The following is a 22,339-nucleotide window of genomic DNA, read 5'->3' on the forward strand; positions in this document are numbered from 1 at the left end:
AAAGTGTGATTCCTTTACTTCAGCCTCCAGCACTGCCAGCCTTTGGCTCCTCTGTCATCATTACCTGGACTTAGGTTGGATATTACATCCCTGTTTTGTAATGCATGCAGTACACTCACACTGAAGATTACTTTCAAAAAGAGTTTGTCATGGCTTTTGTTAACAAGAGAGACACTTGTAATCTCTCACAATCATTTCCTTTTTTGCTTGTGAAAATCACATAATTATATTGGCTTATTAGAGAGCAGGCCTTAATGCCACAGGAAGACGTGGTCAGAGAAAATGTACTACCAGAGATGTTGCTGTTTGGAGCACTTTCCATGTTCATCAGGTGTATAGCAATACATCCCCTAGATCACCATTTTCTTTGGGTTTCCAAAGGCAGCTTCTATCTGTAAACATGGAAGAGTTCAAAGGCAAAGGGTCCTCTCACGTTTTTCAGGTATGTGATCTCTCTCACTTTGGAAGCCATGGGATTCAGGCAGAGGAATAAAATGGGTAAGTTTATTTTCAGTGTTGGGAATGAGTTGCAGTAACTCAGTAACGAAGGCTGAAAACACAAAAGATAGGATGGCTGCCCGCCCGCTTTGTAAACTCCATGCAGGTGGCTGAAAATAATACCTGAGCAAATATCACCAGTCACTTCTGAAATTTTCATTGTATGAACATTTGCTATAGGTGGTTCACACATCTATTGACGTTTGCTTGGCAAACAACCTGGTTTGGAACAAAAGAAAAAGACTTCCAAGGAACAATTATGCACTAATTAACCTTACAGATAATGTTATCAGCATTACTTTTTCTGCCATTAAGAACTGTAACACTGTTCTCCGTTTTAATCTTGACATTGACACCATCTGTGTATTAGTGTTTAAAGGTAGTGAATTTTGTGGCCTGATGTTTTGAAGACTCCTCTTCAAAACTTCTACTTGTCCTGTGGTCTTTGCATAACAAATGTTTTCTGCAGTTTCCAAGACTGCATTTTGCAAAGGAAGAATCAAATTGATCAGGTAGCAAACTGCACAGTGTCTGTTCAGCTCCTGATTCTCTTACATTGGTGTGGGCAATCTTTTAATTTTTGTGGGTTTGTCATAAAACTGGAAAACTCCATTGTCCTGCCCTCTGAGGACCATAGAGTTGCCTGCAGAAAGGTGTGAAATGAATATGTATTTATTCCTGTAGGCAGGTAATTCATATTTTTGGAAACCCTGTTTTAGATTAAAAAATCATTGATATTAAGTGAAATGGCCTACAGAGTAGCCTGGAGAAAGCTTTCTTAACTGGAAAACATGGCCTTCGGCCTCACTGTTGATAGGGTGGGTGTTTGGGGAAGGAGTTATCAATTGCTTTATTCACAGAGAAAGGGCTCTGCACCAAAGCTTTAGTCTGTATTAGACTAATTTGTCTTCCCCTGTTGAAGCTCAGTCCTGAAGGACTAATTCTGGAGTTTTGGTGCAGGCCTGCCTTAGGTATTAAACAGTTCAGGATGCTTAATTAAGACCTTCAGGAAGAAAATTGTTTGCAGCTTGATTTTGAGAGGCCCACCAACAGTTTCTTCTAATCCTCATAGTTCAGCACAAATGAGTCCCAATCCCTGAACAAGGCCTCTGCCTACCTTAGGGTAAATAAGAAATAGAAAGACAATTTGAAATATGTCATACAATTATTTTTGGTAGAGATATGGCAGACACTTTGTAGCATTTTAAGTGCTGCATGTTTCCCTGAACCCCACATGGAGGCACTGTGTTTTCAGGATCACAGAATTGCTGAATAACGAAATTGTTGGAAGGGACCTCTAGAGATCATGGAGTCCAACCCCTGCCCAAGCAGCTCCCTAGCCCAGGTTGCACAGGTAGGCGTCCAGGCGGGTCTGGAACATCTCCAGAGACGGAGACTCCACCACCTCTCTGTGCAGCTGTGCCACTGCTCCATCACTGCACTGGGAAGAAGCTCTCATGTACATTTAAGTGGAACTTCCTATGCATCAGTTTGTGACCATTTCTCCTTTTCCTATCACCACACACTGCTGAGAAGAATCTGGCCTCCTCCTTTTGCCTCCTGCACCTTAGGTATTTATAAACATGGATCAGATCCCTTCTGAGTCTTCTTTTTTCAAGGCTAAACAGACCCAGGTCTCTCAACCTTTCCTCATAAGAGAGGTACTCCGCGCCCTTTATCATCTTTCGAGTAGATCCCTGTCTTTTTTGTACCAGGGAACCCAGAACTGGACATAATACTCCAGGTGAAACCTCACCAGGGCAGAGAAGAGGGGTGGGATCACATCCCTCAACCTGCTGGCCATGATCTTTTTAATGCACCCCAGGAATGCATTGGCCTTCTTGGCCACCAGGGCACACTGCTGGCTCATGGCCAGCCTGTCATCCACCGGGACACCCAGGTCCCTACATCTACAGTACCTGTACTCAAAGCTGTACTGGAAAACCTCAAGTTAGTTTGAACTTTTCTGTCCTAAGGTAAATGCTTTGTAAGTGAGAGAACACAAGATCACTGCAAGCTGCTATTCTCCACTGTGCTTCTTCTGTATAGCTCCCCAGGTCAACACTCTCCCCTGGGTAACTCTTAGTGCTATGCTTAGCTTCTACCTTTTCAATCAACCTCCTTCCTTACCTCTTACACCAGAAGCTTGATTGGGTTTGGTACCTACAACTATTCCTAGGGGTGAAGAGGTAGGAGTCCTCCTCCTCTGCAGCCCATGTCTGCACCTGCCCCTCACAGGATTGCACTGGCCTCTAGGAGAGGATGGAGCCAATGCTATTTGATCCCCACATTCAGTAATGAAAGGCAAACCTTTCTCTCCTGCTCTGACTAGCCCCGCATAGTGATATTCCCGGGAGTTGATGCACTGCCTTTAAAATAACTTTATTATGCATCTGCCAAATAGTCAGAGCCTCATGCTTGCAGATGTGAAAGGCAAGGTTTTTTAATAGGAGAAATACAGCTCCTCTGGGAATAATTTCATCTCCGTCAACTGAAGCATTGCCTGTGCTAGCATTTAGAGATGTTCTCGCTCCCTTTTTTAGAAGAAGGAAAACTGGCTCCTTAGGCCTCTTCCCAAAGGCTGAAAGCACTCGAGACCGCAGGGCTCTTCTTCTGCAACCAATAAATATTTTAAGTTTTGAGCTTTCTTTTGAAAATACATTCACAGAAGCAAAAGCTGAACAGCGGATCTTGTCCCTGAGGCCAGCCTCCTGTTCTGCTCCAGCACTTGGTGTTCTTAGATGAGCATGAGTCCAAAATGGTGGGCATGATTCATGAGGCTGGTGAGGGGTTCCTGCAACAGAAAGGACTTCAGGAGCTCCATGAGGTTTAAAGAAGGTATTGATCATTATTAAACTTATTGGGGAAAGTAGAAACATGGCAAGAAACCGTTCTAACTCCACAGAGTTGTGCTTACGTTTGTAATTCATAATTAAAAATATGCTGGGTAACTTCTTCTTATTAGTTAGTTAGTTTTCAGTTGTTTGTACTTAGCATTTACATTCATCTTAGTTTGTTAACATGGTTAGCATATGTCTCTGAGATTACTGGAAATGCCCACCTTGTTAAGCATCCACCATAAATAAGGCCTTTTAGGAGCTCTCAGGAAGAAAGCAGTGTGAATTTGGGAACCACTGCTAGCCAGTGTTCCATTTTCATATCCATAATGCCAGTGTATTGATTTTGCTGCTTCATTAGCTTTCCTAGAAAAGGATTTGCTCATGTCTTTGCAGTCATTATCTCATTAAAGATATTTCTCTCCAAATCTTTATGTTCATGTACATGAGGTTTGTATGCCACAGGCTTGGCTGGGCTGGCTCTGGCCCTGTACACAGTGTTAATGCCACAAACTTCAGAGCTACCTCTAGGTGAACTGGGAGTGGCCTGTTTTCCCTTGATAAATACCAGGTCAATGTAGATACCAGGTAAATACCAAGCTATTTTCCTGGTGTGATGCTTTCTGAATGGAAAATAAAGGAGATCTGGAAAAGTGCTTTGACATCACTCAGGAAAACAGGAGAAATGAGGTCCATGCTGGTGTCGTGATGAGATGACAAGCTGGACACTTGTCTCCCTTTTCTGTGGTTCCTAAAATCCAAAGCCTGCATTGCCCATGGAAACCTTTGTCACCTTCTCCATAACACTGCTTTACAGCAATACATAGTCAAAGTCTCCTTTACACATAGTCAAGGGTCACCTTGGTGCTACCCAACACCAGCAAGACCCTCACGCTGTTGAGAAAAATTACCAGGGCAATAGGATGGCCACCTCAACTGTATGGGCCCAAGCTGCATGTGGCTTCGTGATTAGAGTTAAGCCCATACCTCATAGCTTGACACGTCCTTCCCCCTCTGTGCCCCCTCTCAGCACCCGACTCACTGGGATGTGGGTGGTGAGTGCCATGGCTTTGTTCGCAGCACTGCCGGCCCTGTTTGCCCAGCTGGTGTCAGCTCAGATCGCTGTTTGTGTTGGTCTGCAGAAAGATTTGCCTGAAAGGTTCGCATATTCCAAGAAACCACAATGATTAAGTACACATGAAAGAAAGCATTATGATGAATAATCTGGACATAATCAATGATCCCCATTTTGCATTATAAATGATGACGCTTATATTCAACAGCTTTTAGTCAGAGTGTGGGTGTGACAGTTTGAAAAACAGTGTTTAGCATGACATGAGAGCTGTCAACTCCTAAATGCAGTAATTAATGACCCGCTAAGCATGTGGATTTTAAATGTGTCAGTTATTTTTCTGAAATATCTCAAGAGTAAAAAATTATTTGCAATTTATCATTCTTATTAATAAAAAAAAACTGAGAATGAGAATACACAAGAGCAATGAGAAAGCACAGTGAAGGTCATGACAAAAACACTTCATGCTTTTATTGGTAATAAAAAAAAATCAGACTTCTCTCCAAGATTTCTCTCGAACAACATCCTCTTCAGTGTATCATTTTAGAGGTAGATATATAGGGATTGGCCATACCTTAGAATATTGTCTCTCAGACTAACACCAGCTGCTTAAAACCAAGACTCAAAAGAAAAGCTTTATTTTGCTGGATGTCTCACACTAATCCTGCAATAACTGAATGTGTACAACCCTTCTTTCTAGGACTTGGTATCAAAAAAAGAAGGCTCTCATTTTTAAATAAAGTTTAAGAAAGCATCAGTTTCCACGCATTAATTCTCATGAGGAAGCAAGACCTACTACTGTTTTCTTGCTCTGCTCCTGCCGTACCTTATCCATTAGCTAGAGACAACTAGCCATTGAACCTGTGCTATTTTTTTAATCATTTTATTGTTCAGCAACAACTCACGCAGCACAGAAAATGGACAAATTTCTTCTCCACCAAAGTCCTTTAAATACCTTCTTCTATTTAATGTATTAAACATGTTCTAAAACTGACAGTACTGTGGGTTATGGACAGTGGTGCTAGAGCTAGGAGCTCACAGTGCAGGAACATTTTAGCCTTCCAGTACTTAAAGAGAGCTTATAAGCAGGAGAAAAAGTTTTTACATGGGTAGACAGTGACAGGTCAAGAGGGAATGGTTTTAGGATACTTAAGTTAGATATCAGGTGGAAAGTTTTCACTGAGAGAGTAGTCAGGTCCTGGCACAGGCTGCCCAGAGAAGCTGTGGTGCCCAGTCCCTGGAGGCACTCAGGGCCAGGTTGGATGGGGCCCTGGGCAGCCTGAGCTGCTGGGGGGCTGCCCTACCCATGGCAGTGGGCTGGGGCTGGGTGGGCTTTGAGGCTCCTTTCTGCCCAAAGTCTTCTGTGATTCTGTGAATCTATAAACTCCCCATCCCACCCAGAATTAGAGCATTTTGTCTGCTCAAGTTTCCACTCATAGATACAATCCCCTTTATGATGTGTCCCCATTAGCAGAAAACCCTCTGAATCTAAACCAAATATATCTAAAACTCATTTCTTTCTTTTTTTCATTTTTTTTCAGCCAGCTGTTAATAAAACCTTCCTCCTTTTCAGACTTTGTTTTCTTGTGCCATGTTTTACAGATTACTAGGGGGGATATTGAGTGGCTGGTGGGGAGCTGAGGGTGTGGGAGGGCTTCTGTACCCTCTGAATTTATGTTTGGCTTAAAATGACCATTTACACAATCTTACAGAATTTATTAGCATTAACCATTTGAATTCTGGCTGTTTATAACACTCTACATAGTCACATGACAGTTCTACACAAAGTTCATTGTCCATTTTGTTTGAGTCCATGTTCAGGCGACAGTTGTTGTTGTGTAACTTTATTATAATATATGGGTGCTGCATTTGGTGCACGCATGTCCTTCCCTTTGAGAACTTGTATGATAAGAGATCACAGAGTTAATTACACAAGCAGTATGTGGCATCTCCAGAGTAGGTAAATGTGATATAATCATCAATATAATTAATATTTTTTATGTGCGCACACGCACACACATACACACACTCAAATCTGAAAGTACTGCCTCCTTTTTTATCATGTTGGCCCATGACATCAGAAGTGGATTCTTTAAGCTCCTTTAAATTCCATTATTTAAGCTTTCCCTCTCATCCTCATGGCAGCATGGTCTCAAGCACCTTCAGGTTTCCTCTGCTTCTCTATCTGAACCCCTTGCTGCTCCATCCCCCTGCAGTGGGTACCTAGTCCAGCCATCAGTGCACTTCCACCATGCCCACTGACCATGTCACTCAGTGCCACATATACATGGTTCTTGAACACCTCCAGGTACAGTGACTCATATACATGGTTCTTGAACATGGTTCTCCTCCAGGTACAGTGACCACATATACATGGTTCTTGAACACCTCCAGGTACAGTGATAGAGTGAAGTACTTTTTGGATACTGTGCATTACCTATGAATGTAATACAAAAGCTTCAGTAACATTTTAACCTGCACATTTACTTGACATCTTTTGCTATTGCTTTTATGACTATTCCTAAGCATCCTAGATCACCATGGCAATCATTCATAAAAATCCATGACCTTTAGTCTTTACAGAATGGTTACTATTTGTTGCCTCTGCCGAGCTGGCTGTAGCACTGGGCTAGATGCAAGCACAGATGCAAGGAGAATGACTGTCCTGGAGAGGTGTCACTTCAGCAGAGGAGACAGGATGAGAGAGGACTGGAAGCTAGAGTCTTGCCTAGAGTCAGGAAACTGCCACATGGAAGAGTCCTGAAATGCAATCCAGTTTTCTCTAGTTTCCAATAAATACCTCTATGGGGTAGTCCCTGACTGAGGCAAGCTCTCATTTGGCTTAGTTAGGGGATTTATTATGTGGAATCATCATAGATAATCAGTTCTGGCACCTGGCTGAAGAGTACAGGGCAGATAACACAGAAATTTGTGTGAGTGAGCAAGCTAAGTTTAGAAAACTGGCCTCTTTCACTTCTATATGTGAATTACTTTATTAGTTTGACTAACATGGAAGAAAAATGCATCAGCAATAAAATAAACAAAAAAGTGTAAAAGCAGTGATGTGACAGAAAAGATATAATTTTATAAACATACTTCAGAGGGCTGGTGTTGGCTGCTCAGTGTGGAAATATATGAATCTTCAACAATAGGATGCAAATGCAAAATATTGATGAAGTTTAACTTCCTGTCAGCTACAGATTGACTCAAAGACCCACTGAGATGAACAGAAACCTGACAAATTTCAGAAGGGCTTGTACCAGAACCATTTATCTGCACACAAATAGATATGTGCACCTTATGCAGCAGAGAACAGAATTAATTTCTTCATGTGCAGAAGGATGAATTATACCATGTGGTGTGTATGATGGAAGACTGTCAGCTCTGGCTTATGCCTTATGGCCAGCCCTCAAATTTTTAACTCTAGATGTTAATGAGTGGTATCTTTTAATTAATTATTATGTGTGCCGTATTTATTTATTTATTTATTTACTTATTTTTAATATAGTAACTTTCATTATAAATCCTCAGAAAGCAGGTGGATACATCTAACTCAAATATTCCTTTTTGTTTGTTTGTTTCTTTATTTTATTTTATTTTATTATTTTATTTTATTTTATTTTATTTTATTTTATTTTATTTTATTTTATTTTATTTTATTTTATTTTATTTTATTTTATTTTATTTTATTTTATTTTATTTTATTTTATTTTATTTTATTTTATTTTATTTTTCACCTGACACTTTCACTTCTATTTCTGTAACTTGCAATTACAGTTTGGGAAATAATCCTCCAAAGGAGCATATCATATAGCATAAAATATAAACATTTTTATTAATTTTACTTTGGAATAGCCTACTAGGCCTTTTTATTGCATCCCCTATTCAGATAAATTCAGCCTATGCAGCATAACCTGCATCAGTGTCCTGTAAATAATATAGTATATCTACTATGATGCAAGATAAAATGGACTTAATCTCTTCCTTCTGATGACTGTTGTAGTCCTGACTAATGACTGAGAAGGTCAGCTTCTGAGTTACTGGCAGCATTGTGTGCAGGTACTGGCACGAGCGCCTGCACTGATATTAATGTCACGTTGCTCTCATGAAGATGCAGTGCCTGATAATTCATTTTGTTTGGAACTTTGCAGAAATCACGTGCTTGAGGTTTTGATTGAATGCAGTTGTGCTGAATGTTTCTTTGTCCTCTATTCAGCATGACTATCAGTGGCTTTTCTCCACCATCCGATTTCATGTTTGCTTTCTCCCATTGAACCATAGGCAAGTAATCACTAAAGCCCATTTCACGATCCCAGTTCTCTACTAACCTGACAGGGACATGCTCAGTGGGACGTATATTTCATATTTTGTTATAATGTGTAGCTACACCAAGCATCAGAATCTGAATGAAAATTCCAGATACTTGCTTGAAAGATAACCTTGATGTAAATATTTGTTTCTTTATTTTATTATTTCTTTTCTTACTCAATGCTTGCAAGTTAGAAAACAACAACAAAACCTTTTGGGAATGTGTCTGAGTAGTTGAAAAATTCAATGAGAATTCTGTGCCATACTGTGTTGTGCTGTGTTATCCCAGCCTGATACTTCCCACACATTTTTCCGCATATTTCATTGCATCACTTTGTTGTGCTGCCTTATGCAGGTCTCTTTTGCAGGATTCTGCCTTATGGCAACAATTAGTCTCTGTGCTGATGAATCCCATATTGGTTTCTGTGTCCAGCCCGATCTCAGCCTGATCTAGTTGGACCTGCTCTAAGCAAAGAATTGGCCTGGAGCCTCCTAAGGTCTCTTCCAAACTGAATTATTTCAGGATTCTCTAGCATCATGCATTCTTTTCTCCCTCAGAGTTATTATAGAGGAACATACTCAAGCATAATTATCTGTAAAACTCAACAACATTAACAGGGACATCTTTATCCTGTTGGAAGCTAGAAGGACTTAGCAGCAGCAGTACAGGCTGTTTGATCAACCTCTTAAAGAACAGTGGAACTTTGAGGAAGAACTTAAGTTTTTTTCACAGTCACTTCCCTTTGCTCTTTGGTGAGGGAGGAATGAGATGAAATTTATCTTTCCCTGCAAACCTTGCCAAAGACATGTCAGTCTAACCACAGTGGTATAATAACAGGAACATCCTGGGTTAAGTCTCTGCTGAGCTCATTCAAAGCCTTTTTAGACTCTGTCAGTCCTGAATGACAGTACCAAGAGAATCCAAGGGAGACCAGCTTTTTAACTTGGCTATCTAGCTGAGGTCTACCTCTTTGATACAATGCCCAGGGCAGCATGTTCTGCAAAATAATGCTCTGGAGAGGCTTCCAAATGTTGGTGAGTACATCCTGTTATCCTCTTTTTGGTCTGAAGAGTTTAGTAAGCAGTTTGGGCCCCACCAGGTGTTTTCTATTAGAAACTGAGGCTTGAATCAATCTCTTATGTCTCTGGATCAAGCAAGAGTAGCATCTTTGTAACAGATTCAAGCCATGGCTTGAAGACTCACTTTCTCAAGTTTTGTTCTGTGTCACACAGCCACAAAGCCTGTGTTTGGTGTTTCCTTGCTGCCTTCTTTGTTAGATTTTCTGTTGTTATTTTTTCTGCTTTCTTCCCTGAATTCCTAGCAAAGAGCAAAAGAAACGTCAGCTCCACTGACAGCAGCCAAACCTCTGCATGTTCTCTATCAATACCAATGCCTTTATGACAGATAATTTCTACTTCAGTCTAAAGTCTTCTTTAGGACTAACTCTATGGGTGCTCTCACTCTCATAGTCACCTGGCTCCATAAATGAACTTTTTAACTTCTTTATGCACTTTTATATCAAACTTGGGCATTAATTACACTTATCTCTAATTTAATCTGTAACAGTATTTTTGGCATGTTGCTGACTTGAAGTATACTATGCTTTCTCTTGCACTAATTGTTTTTCTAATATACAAACTGTTGCCCAAGTCTGTCTGTGCAGACACATCAAGACTGTGGTTCCCTGCACTGCTGGCAGAGCAAAAAATGTGTAAAAGCATAACCTTCTGACAACCAACACTGGAGAAGGCTGTGCAATAGAATCATAGAATCGTGGAATTATTAATGTTGGAAAATACCTCTAAAGTCACCCAGTCCAACCATCAGCCCACTGACCAAGGCCCTCAGTGTCACATCCACACGGTTCTTGAATGCCTTCAGATGTTCCACCACCTCCCTGGGCAGCCTTGCCACTGCCTCACTGCTCTTTCTGAGAAGAAGTTTCTTCTAATATCCAACCTGAACCTCCCCTGGTGCAACTTGAGGACATTCCCTCTCATCCCATTAATGTCTATGCAAGAGAAGAGGCCAACTGCCACCTCACCACATCCCCCTTCCAGGAGCAATAATGTCTCCCCTGAGCCTCCTCTTCTCTCTGGACTGAATGATCCCAGTTCCCTTTGCCCTCCCCATCAGACTTGTGCTCCAGACCCCTCTCCACTCTGCTGCCCTTCTTGGACACTCTCCAGGGCCTCAGTGTCTTTCTTGTTCAGAGGGGCCCAAAACTGAAGACAGCACTTGAGGTGTGGCCTCACCAGTGCTGAGTACAGAGGGATTATCACTTCCCTGTTCCTGCAGGCTGCACTAGTATAGCTCTGCTCTGTGAAAGAAAATACAGTTTTGATTCAGTAAATTCAGTACTCCAGAATAAAGCATGCTGCCACGCTCTTGTCTTCCCACTGGTGCATTTTTGCTGTTCAAGGAAGGAGCAAGCACTCCCCAGAAGGCTGCTGAAATGTTCCAACAGCATGCCTGGTGTGGGGTAGGAACTCTATCTGGAGCAATGGGAGCAATGGAAAAGACAGGAGTGACGGGATTTCAGATGGGCAGCACAGTGGACTCTGTTTTGGTATTCTGCTTTGAAGAATGCTTGTTGATCAGGTGAACAGTGAATTTGTTTTTTGACGAGCACTGGTTGAAAAAAAAAGCAATCAGATAGGCACTTACAGCAGTGGATTTTCTCAGACTACATAAATGATTCTGTTTTGTGTCTGCTGTAAGCAGCAGTAAACCTAGATTAGACAACAATGCAACACCCTTGAAAACCAAATGAGGCCTCTTTCTTCTGAAGATGACAGTCGAGTCTATTTTTTTATGATGTCTTTTAAGGCTGCTAAATTGTTGTCTAATCCTTACCTCAGGGCTAAAAGCCTTTCAAGAGAACAAACATATGCAATATCAAAAAGAAAAGGTCTGCGCTGCACACTCGCCAAAGCAGCTTGTGCACAGACAGCTCCTCAGAGGTTGCATTCAGATGAGCAAATGTGACAGAAGTGCATTCAGTAATAACAATATCCTCAATCAAAGGCATCAGTTGCTCTCATATGCACTAAGCCTGACTTCTGAAGTCTTTGAAAGAATGAAAATAGGCACATGTGGATGCTGCACAGCGTTTGCAAGAAGGTTTGTGAGTATCTTCACAGTGTCAGAGAAACAGTTGTCTGGGAGAATTTGAGAGGTTTCACCTTTCTGACCTCCACTATTACAGAAATTAACCCCTTTTATATTTTCCACATGGCTGAGTTATGCCATTTTGTAGTAGAAAGTTTGTTTAATTAAGAGTGTTAGCAGAAAGATTTTATCACGTGTATGCTCATAGAATCACAGAATCATAGAATGATTTTGGTTGGAAGAGATCCCAAGAATCATCAAGTTCCAATGCCCCTGCCACAGGCAGCTCTACAAACCTCCAGAATATAATAAGAGTTCAACCTCACTAATCTCAGATATTTGTTTTACTTGAAAATGTATGTATATATATTTAAACTCAATTTTTACAATAAACTACTCAAGGGAATCTTTCTGCTCTCCAGAACTGGAGCTTGACCTGTTCTGCCACATTAGCCAGCCTTTGGTTTTCAGTAGTCTCCAGGCAAAATCATAATAAAAATGCCTCTGAGTAACACTTTTAAAAATATATTTAAATGTTAAGTATTTACATTTTATGTATTATTGATACTTCACTGCCACTGCCAAAGGTTACTTCTCATGAAGCAGGTAGATCCCTCCAAAGAACTGTGAGATAGGGCTCCTTTAGGATACTGTTGCTTCTCAAGGGGCTGGCTGGGAAAAGGTGATCAGGTTCTAGGTCAGGGACTATGGGCAAAAGTTTAAATAGTCCTTCCAGAACCAAGTGAGCAGATTTTAAACCATGATTTAAAGATGTACACGATCCAACTGGGCATAATATGTGGTGAGTCAACCCTATCCCTGACTTCCTCTTAGTGATGAGTTCCTGGTACAGGTGCTCCTGACTGTGGGTGCACATCTGCTTTCTGATGCACCCTGCAGTGTTCACTGGAGGGCTTCTGTCTTGGCAAACCTTTTTGCCTGTAAAATGACTTATGAGAACATGAGTTCAAGAGGTCATGGAATCTTACAATCACAGAACAGCTGGAGTTGGAAAGGACCTCAAAGATCATCTAGTTCTAACACCCTGCCGTGGGCAGGGCTGCCAACCACTAAATGAAGAGCTACGTCATGGAAATTTCTTTAAATAATCAAATGAATTTTCATGGGAACTTTCTATTGCATTTACCCGGAATTTTAAAAGTCAATAATTATGTAATGAGTAGCTCCATGTGCCCAGGAAATGAAAGGTACTCATAGATTAAGTTAAAGTCAGAACATACATTCGCTTTTCTGAGTATATATAGCATACATCATTTGGAGAAAGAAGTGCTTCACCCACTGTGGATGGACACAAAGCTTTGGAGCAGACCTTCAGTATGTTTTCTGCCTGTACCTTCCCAAGACAATGCCTGAGTCTAAGGAAGTGATGCTACGGAATGAGGTGTCTTGTCCTTGCCTTATGATATTGAGCTCATCTGGAGTTTGGTGTTGTACATGTAACTCTTGTATGTATTTACCACACAGACAGGTATATCTCACATGAATGATAGACATAAAAGCTGCTCTGCTCTTTCTGGCCAGCAGTGTGATAATATTCATATCATTCCCCTCATGTATGATTGCAAAACTCTTTCAAAGTGAGCTTTAGTTATAATCCCTTCTGTATTTACACTGTGGAGGAATCAGCTTGTGTTCTGATGTCTTTGCAGAGAAAAAACAATTTCTGTGCAGGGAGGAAAGAAACATTCACTGAAGACCAGTAAAAAGCAACAGGTAAGGAGTGTTAGATGCAATAAGACACTGCTTTGCTCAGCATATCTAAGCTGAAACCTAGTTATTTCAAATACAAAAGCAAGACCAAGACCCACACTGATGTGCCCGTGCGTGTGCAACCTCCTGAGTTATTCCACTCACACATCCTTCTTGCCTTGAATTTTGGATTGGTTTATCAGAAATAAAAGGCATCAGAAAAGCCAGTGGAGAATCTGCTCTCACTAAATTCGCTTTTTTAAGCATGGGTAAGAAGTAGGTGTCCCTAGAGGTGTTTGAAGGCTTCAGAAGAGAGTCAGAACCCTGTACCTCCCCAGGAAGTTGGTGGTAGGGTGGCTGGTCACTCACGTTTCTTTGTCTCTGTTGACGGAAATAAGCAATTCACCTGAAACAAGGTATTGTAGTTCTCAGCTAGGAGCTGAATCATAGAACCACAGAATCATTAAGGTTGGAAAAGATCACTAATAATAATATCACCTAGTCCAATCATCAGCCCAACCCCACCATGGCCACTGACCACATCCCTCAGTGCCACATCCACATGGCTCTTGAACACCTCCAGGGACAGTGACTCCACCACCTCCCTGGGCAGATTGTGCCAATACCTCACTGTACACATGCTAATATCCAAGAATGGCTATTTTGCTTTGAATTTACTTCTTTTCATAGTTTGAATTAATTTTTGAAAGTAGATAAGTTCTTAGAACTGTGAAAGTCTAAGAAATTCAGAACAGAGCCCCAGAGATTTATATTCCAAATTACTGCTATTGACATGGCCACAAATTAGCCACTTCTGTCTCTTTGATGGTAATTTTTCTACCCACAGAAATGCACATTTTTCCTCCATGGGTTTTTGTTAAATTTAATATGGGAAAGAGCTGATTGGTTCATTTGTTTTAAAAAAGCAGCAGTAAGTTCTCAGCCCCCCATTTACATTTTCCCTCAAGTAAAATAATATTTAAGAAGAAAAAAAAGAAAAGAGAGAAGAGAAAAAAAAAGAAAAATAAAAAAGTAAAACAACAATGACAAAAAAGAAAAAATCAAAATACAAAAAGGAAAAAGAAAAAAGAACAAAAAAAGAACAGTTTTGATGCTTGTACGGAACTCCAGCACTCATGAGTGAGGGTGATCACCATCTGTTAAACATATTGCTTAAAATATCTTATTGCTTATGTTTTTATATGTTATATATTGAAATATGAACTCCTAAAAATGATAGAACAACTTTCTCAGATTCTATCATAGTGATCGCTATGGTTCCACACTGCCAGTGCTGCTAAAAACCAGGATATGATATGCAGTTGTTTTTTTTTTTAGCTAATGTAGCAACAACCTCCAGAGATCTCATATTCATTTTTTGACCCATTTGGTTGTGTGGCATTTTGGAAATTTTTATAAAGACATACAGCTTTCTCTCAAAATCTTCGCATTGATTCAAGTAAATGCTGATTTTTAAACTAGCACATTTTATGCAGGAATTGAATAAATTTTATACAGAGTAAAACTCTGATGGATCAATAACTTAAAATCAGCATCAGTTTCGGAATCAGTTATAAGAGTTTTTCTAAGAACTCATTCACAGTATTTTCCTGCATTGGCCTGGTCTGGTCACTAGATGTTGCTAGGTGTCTGTGTTAGTTGTTTTTTCATCTGATTTAGCCATAAAACTCCACAAATGTAAGAGGACGGTAGTATCAGTAATAACCTAAGCAGTTATTACCTTCAGTTTATAAATGCTGGCAACAAAAAAGCCCCTACTGCCCTCACTTTGTGATAAAGCCGTGTTCTCCTGTTATTAATGGATACAACTGAGTAAAGCAGATCATCCGATCACTGCTATTCAAGAAAAGATGTTTCCAAAGGATGTAGTGATTGTTTGGGTACTGGGAGGATTTGGGGCTAATGGGTTATGGTCCCTTAAGAAAGAGGACTATCCATCCTCTTCCTTCTGACTGCTCCTCAGGAAAGGCAAAAGGGGGTCATCCTCCAGCTTGGAGCCATGTGGTCACCATGTACCTGTGGAGTTTCTATTCACTGATTCCTTGAACAGAAGTTCTTTGTAAATCAGTGGAAAGCTTAGTCTCCCGAATGTTAACTCCCATACCTTTGGGCTCATGTGTCAAATAGTTTTGGTGTTTTTTTTCTACTGCTGAAGCATGTCTCTTTTTTGAAATATTTCCCACGTCAATAGCGTTTATGCACACAGTATGTCTTGAAATCTGTGGATAGTAATTACTCAACTGAGCTGTGCAAAAGTTACTTTTATTTCACCAAAATGTTGAATCCTTAACTTTAAATTCAAATTTGAATTGGAAATGAAAACACACAATTTGAGAGAAAAATATTCAACAATCTTGAAAAACAAGGAAGTGTGAAGTAATGTGTTTATTTAACTAAATTTGTACTAAATATAGCAATGAGTGTTACCAGCCAAAATGCCCTCCTGCTTTGCTGAAACGTACTGGAATGTTTTGTGTCAGAAGCAGCGCAGTTGTTCACGTGTGCACTCGCTGTGGGTGGAATTCCTCCAGCCAGGCTGCAGCTGCCTCAAGGTCTGGGCATAATGGAAGCCAGCAGCTCGGCTCTGCCAAATGTGATCCATCCCATCCCGAGAGAGGTGGTGAAGATTGGCAGGATGAACCCACCTGGGCACGTGTCTGTCTCCGCTGATGACAGAGGAAGCCCAGAGGGCTGGTTTACTAAGGTTCTGACCTCTGGAAGAATGAAATTAGTTGAAGTGGGGCTGAATCTTTCTGAACAAAAATGCTAGTTCATGGCAGCTAGTACTTTTCTCTCCTTACATATTCTTATGTTGAAAAAGTTGAAAAAAATACGCTGCTCTTTTTTTGACGACTGTATTTCCTAAAATGAGAAACTGTGACTAATGTTTAAAATTTATTGAGGAAAGAGGAAAAGAGAAAGAATAAAGATTTCTGACCTAAGGAACAAGGGAAAAATGGAAAAGGGAAGAGCTTGGAGGACACCTTGAGAAGTAACATAAAATGCCCTTAATAATCCTAAAAACTTGTAACAAAACACATTTTTTTGATTAAATTGCATTGGTCTGATGAAAACCAGCATCTCTATTCTTCTCAAAAGCAGCCATCATCAGAAAGAGTTCAATGTTCTGGGCTATATGAATGTTTTAATTTATCACTATACTTTAGGAATATAATTTCTGTCTTCTTTCCTGCATTAGAAGGATAGTTTACATGAATCAACCTGAAAGATGGGAAAAGTCTGAAACCACATTCTTTCATTTGTTCATGTATATATTTAACTACTACGTGTACAGAAGTGAAGGAGATAAGGAAAAGGCGTGTATTATAGGGCTGGTAATCACAGCATCTGTGGGTCAGATAATCAAAGCATTCAAAGACTGATATAACTTCTTTCAATAATGTTCCCTTGCATTGCTCTCTGTTGTTCCTTTTCTGTGGGGACCATGAGGATATGTGCTCTGCATCCCTCAGGGAGTCTGAGAACTACCTTGTGCAAAAGTTCCTCTAAAATTATCCACTTTGCTGCAGAATTTAATCTGGTGAAAACCGTTTCTCTTCCATTGCTGGGAGAAAAGGAAACAATATCGTCTGGCATTTGTTTTAAGCCTGAAATATGTGGGTTTCTGGTCTGTATTTAAAAGGTCTGCTAAAGGTAACAGAATCCATCAAACACAAGAAACTGAAAACCACTTGCCTATGAAGTTTGTACACAGAAAGCAAAATAAGGACAAGTTTTCTCTCTTATTCCATCTTTTCCCAAGCTGACAAGGAACCTAAAATTTAGCTGCCCACCTCCATCTCCTGCCCAGTGTTCTGCCCATCACCTACCTCTGGGCATGGATGGCAGAGCTCAGCAGCTCACAGGGTGCTGCTGGGGCCATGCAGGCACTGGTGCTGCTGCTCAGGTTGCAGTGAAGCTGACTGCCTGCTTTCCAAAACCACCAGAGTCCGCTGCCCCAAAATTGCTGAACATGACATTTTTTTCCCCAGACCTCCTGACTCTTTGATTCATGCACCTTTTCAAAGCAGCAAAAAGTATACTATGCATGGCCATGCCCACATGATATTTATACTGCATTTATTTTTGTTGTTAAAATTGAAAGAAGGGGAAATAAAAATGAAAATTCCCATCCCTAACTGAATTTTGCACATATGGAGAAAGCTCTACAGATTAAAATGTGTTAAGCCTCCACACGGTTAACAACATGTCACTTCGTGAGAGAATTTTCATAATTAATGAACTGGTTCAATTTGCTCTGCCTCTTGACTTTGATTAATACATTTTTGAGTGTTCCCACTGGGACTCTGTCCAGTTTGTTTAGTAAGCTCTTATGTCTATATCCAGTTCATGTGCATGGATCAAAGTGTTGGCACCAAGCGCTGGCAATATTAGGCTATGGCACAGCCATTCTGACTCCATTTAAAAAGAAGATAGCAATATAGCAATATGTCTTAAAGCAAGTTCTTTGTGACTCATTAAAAAAAGGAGGCTGGGGGGAAGAAATTTCACACTGTATTGTGTGGAAATGCTGTGATTTAAAAGTTCATCTCACGCAAGCTTTGCCAATTAAAGAGTTATTTATCAATCTGGACAGCAATTGTGCCGACCCAAACTGGCAATTTGTTCGATATTAAGCAGTGAGCTGCAAAACTCACATAATTAACCAACTTAATGAACATCAACCTCCTCTGCCCAGATGCTGCAGGGTGTGAAACGTCAGGTGCGGATGCACGGACACTGCAACTGTGGTTGAGTGTCAGTCAGGGTTGCGCTGGCCCCATCCCGAAAGCTGACATGCGATGCTGAAACACTTCCTCATCTCTGTTTCACAGGATAAATGCCACCCCAGGGAGCTGGAGGCACGAAAGGGATCAGTGGCAGTATCAGACAGCCCCCAGAGAAATCCTTTGTTTGAAGAAAGTCCAAGAAGGCTCCAATCGGGCTTTTGCGTTGTGTGTGCATCCACATCAGCCCCAGGCTTGCGGTGCTGAGTTTCCAAACTGTGGCAATTGGAGAAGTGTATCTGGAGCCTATAGAGTTTAAATTAATTAGAGGAATTCCCCAGAGCTCAATCTCTGCTTTCCCCAGGGGCGACGGGGAGCAGGCAGTTAATCACCAGCAGTAACGAAGTGTTATGCCTGCTGCCCTGGTTTTGTTCAGAAGTTACAAGGCTGAGTGATATTGGATAATGAACAATGGGAGACAAGCTGATGGAAACACAGAGAAGGCTGGCAGATTTAAGTGTGCATTGTTCAGCCAGGGGCAGGAGAACTGCCGCAGGAGAAATGTATTCTTCTAAACTTTTCCCATGGGGTTCCTGCTCCCATAAGACTGCAGAGGGTTTTGTTGCTCTTTACCGCTGCTCTGTGAGGATGCCAGGGCCCTGTTTTGTGTCTATCTGCTCCAATCTGCAGCACTTATCATAACAATTTTTATCTTGTCATTTAAGCACTCTGAAGCAGTCTTTTGCCCAGTGAAAAGAATGTGTATAATATGCTGTACATGGTAAATAAATCCTGCAAATAACTGGAAGAGTGAGCCTTCATTCATTCAGTGCTTTTAGTCACATGCTTATTGTTATTACATACCTTACAGGTACCTTACCTTACCAATAGCTTGCACTCTTCAGGGGCTCCTCCCTTTGAAATCCTCATCTGCAAGCATGTTCTGTCCTGAGGGAACTCAGATAGCTCTGATAACGAGTGAAATACAGCTCCACATTTTCAAGGAATTGTAGAATCATAGAATAATTCATGTTGGAAAAGACCACTAAGATCATTTAGTCCAACTACCCCAGTCCAAAACAGAGTGCAGTATAAAGTAGCCCACCTGACTTGAAGTATTATTTTTAGCTTTCTTTTGTGCGTGGTATATAAGAGTACTGAAACAGAGTGCAGAGACAGGGAAGTGTTTTCCTGCTTTCAATTTTTATTAATTTGACAGATATATATCAAGGGTGTGTTTTGCTCTTTGCCCTGACTACTGATCAGTTACTCAGTTTCCCCTCTTCTCCATTTAACTTCCAAACATTATGGGGTGTTCAGAAAATGAGAACAGTGAAAAATGAGGAAAACACAGTGCTGTCAGAAAGACTTCGAATCAGATGTGAACTGTAAAAGAAGTTAGAACTTCTTTTAACAAGCTGGCTAGATATCCAATGTATGTTCTGCCTGTAGCAAGCCCTCATAATGCTCCAGAAGTTGCTGGCAATGGTCTTCCAGTCCAGCGGCAGGAGGAGGGCTGTGAATCTGAGCTGCTTTGCCAGGTCATTTGTTTTCTTTCAGTCTGCTGGAGTTCAGCATCTTATAATGTAGTTGGAACTGATTGCAGTAGAAACTACTTCTGGGGGGATTCTATCTTCTTGTTTCTCTGCTTAGCAATATACCCTCTTATAACTTTCTTCCATCATTTTGGCCAATGACAGCCCAATTTGGTAGTGTAGAACTTTTGTGAGGTGGGGACAATTAGCTCCTTGTCCTGTGCTAAAGCCATTAGAAATATATAAGTAAACCCAAAGACTGTTGTGCTGCTGTTGAGTATGTAGGAACTGCAACTTATGGGATGACCTCTGGGGTACATGAATGACTCCTTGGCAGGGAATGGGGTCTGTAAGGAGCCACATCCAGGGGCTGTATGATAGGTCCTCTGTGAGTTTTGTATTAAGAACATGAGAATTTGGAGGTCCCATGTTCATGGTCTCATCTCACCATAAGTCAGGTGTGGTCACTTTACCTGAATTGCTCTCTGGCATTTACCACTGATCCCATCGTCCTTACTTCCTCCCACTCCAGGCCCAGTGAAGCCCAGCTCTGCATGGCCAATGCTATTTCCAGTGTGGGTTGGTGTTGGATCTCTCCATTCATCATTTGTGTGTGCTAGAATAGTGCTGTAGTGGGTAGCATCCTGTACTTTTTACTCCAGAATACATTCACATCTGTCTTTTGTACTCCCAAGAACTGAAATATTGGGAAAGCTTTTGACAGTCTTTAGGTCTTCGAAAAAAAGCTGATGTTGCTTTCAGTGTTATTGCCACCTTTTTGTAGACTCTTCCTCCAGAAGAAAACATGAGGGGCTAGAACAGATAGTTTTAAAAAGGGGAAATACCAAGATATTTAAGGGAAGAGGAAAATTGGCATTGATTACTGGAAAAGCCAATGAAGTCCTGGAAACAAAATTAACAAGGCTGCTGTCTCTTCTGATACAAGAAGCAAGGAGACAGGAAGGGAGTACAAATTAAAATAGCAGATGGAAGATTTACAGTCAACACTGGCATGCCAGCCCAGTGTGGGGTAAAGCTGTGGGGTCCACTGTCGGAGCAGTGGTGGCAAAAGGAATTTGCCATGTTCATAAGGACAAAAGGGATGCTGGAATGCCACCTCCACCCCAGCCCCTGTGTCCCCAAGGGAGGTGCACAGGCACAGGCAGACTCCAGTTTTATGCTCCAGTATCAGGACCCTGCTACTGGCTGTTGCCAGGAACAAGATATTGAGTTAAATGAACTTTTTATCTGACCCACTACAGCTATCTTTCAGAGTTTTATGAGGAAGGAAGACAAGCTGTGCAATTGTGCAGGTGCTGCTGCATACAAAAGTAGATGAAGACAAATTCAAGTACTGGAAGACTAACGCCAGGACCTGGCACTGCTCTAGCATCTGTGAGTGTCTACACTTTGCACCCAGCATCCAAACCATGCTGGAAGAGCCTGCAATGCCCTCCAGAAGTTGAAATGTTGCTTTTCTGATTCATGCATCTAATCCTGCTGAGGTCTTTGGCGACTGATGGTTCATGAAGAAGTCCAAACTCATGGTCAGTATATTTAAGGTGCTGTCCTTTACAATTACAGGAAGTCCCAAGTCTGTTTTGGCTGGTGATATATAAGGAAGCTTCTCTAAATAAATTGAAGAGTAAGTGGGACAGTGAAATACTGTGAAGCAGCTCAGCCAGGTACAGCACCTCTGTTGAAGAATGTTTTACAAAGCAGCTGAAGTGCTGACAACAGAATTGAGATCCTTCTCACCTGTAGGAGACTCATTCTGGATGAATCAAAGAAGGTTTCTTCCCTGGGTAAGACACAAGCAGCTAAACATTTTTCTTTGTACATCTCTATGTTTGGGTTCCATTTGTGAAGCACTAACTGTGACAGCCATTCCCTTTTGTAATGAAATTCATGTCTTCACGGTTTATATCTTAACATGATATGACCATAATGCTTAAGCACCTTTCTTATGTTCCCCAGTGGATTCAGCAGCGTGAAAACAGAGGTGAAGAACAGTTTCCAGTTCACTCTGAAAAGGGTATTACTGCAGGGAAAGCAGTGTGTTAATTTGTGCTAACTTTTCTGGCTGCAGTAGCATGTGCAGAAGAAGTAGATCAAAACAGGATCTGTCACTGTCATCTGCTAGTGAAACACAGTAACTGTCATTCTGTGTTTCCTAGAAGAAAGAAGGACTGGTGCTATTTCCCTGCTTCTTGCAGAACACAAAGATCAGTGACACAAAGAAAATGGTATTTCATTAACTAGACTTTTGTATTGTAAACATTATTCCCAGACAAGCAGGAAAGTCCAAAAAATCTGAGTCACTGGTGTTTGAATAGAAGTTTTGTAAGGCTGAGTGTGGGCCTTTATAAATAGAGTATTGATGAAATAAACAGTCACTTTGTATCAAAATGGGAAAGTTTTCTATATACACATGCAGTTTTCATAAAACAGTGCCACGACTTAGAAGTTTATTTAAAAAAATCCTATCAGGAGGTTTATTCTGTGTAACCAGCATCCTA

Source organism: Cyrtonyx montezumae, unplaced genomic scaffold, assembly GCF_038088225.1.
Source record: "Cyrtonyx montezumae isolate F1298 unplaced genomic scaffold, pur_monq_1.0 scaffold_3, whole genome shotgun sequence".
Lineage (NCBI taxonomy): Eukaryota > Metazoa > Chordata > Aves > Galliformes > Odontophoridae > Cyrtonyx > Cyrtonyx montezumae.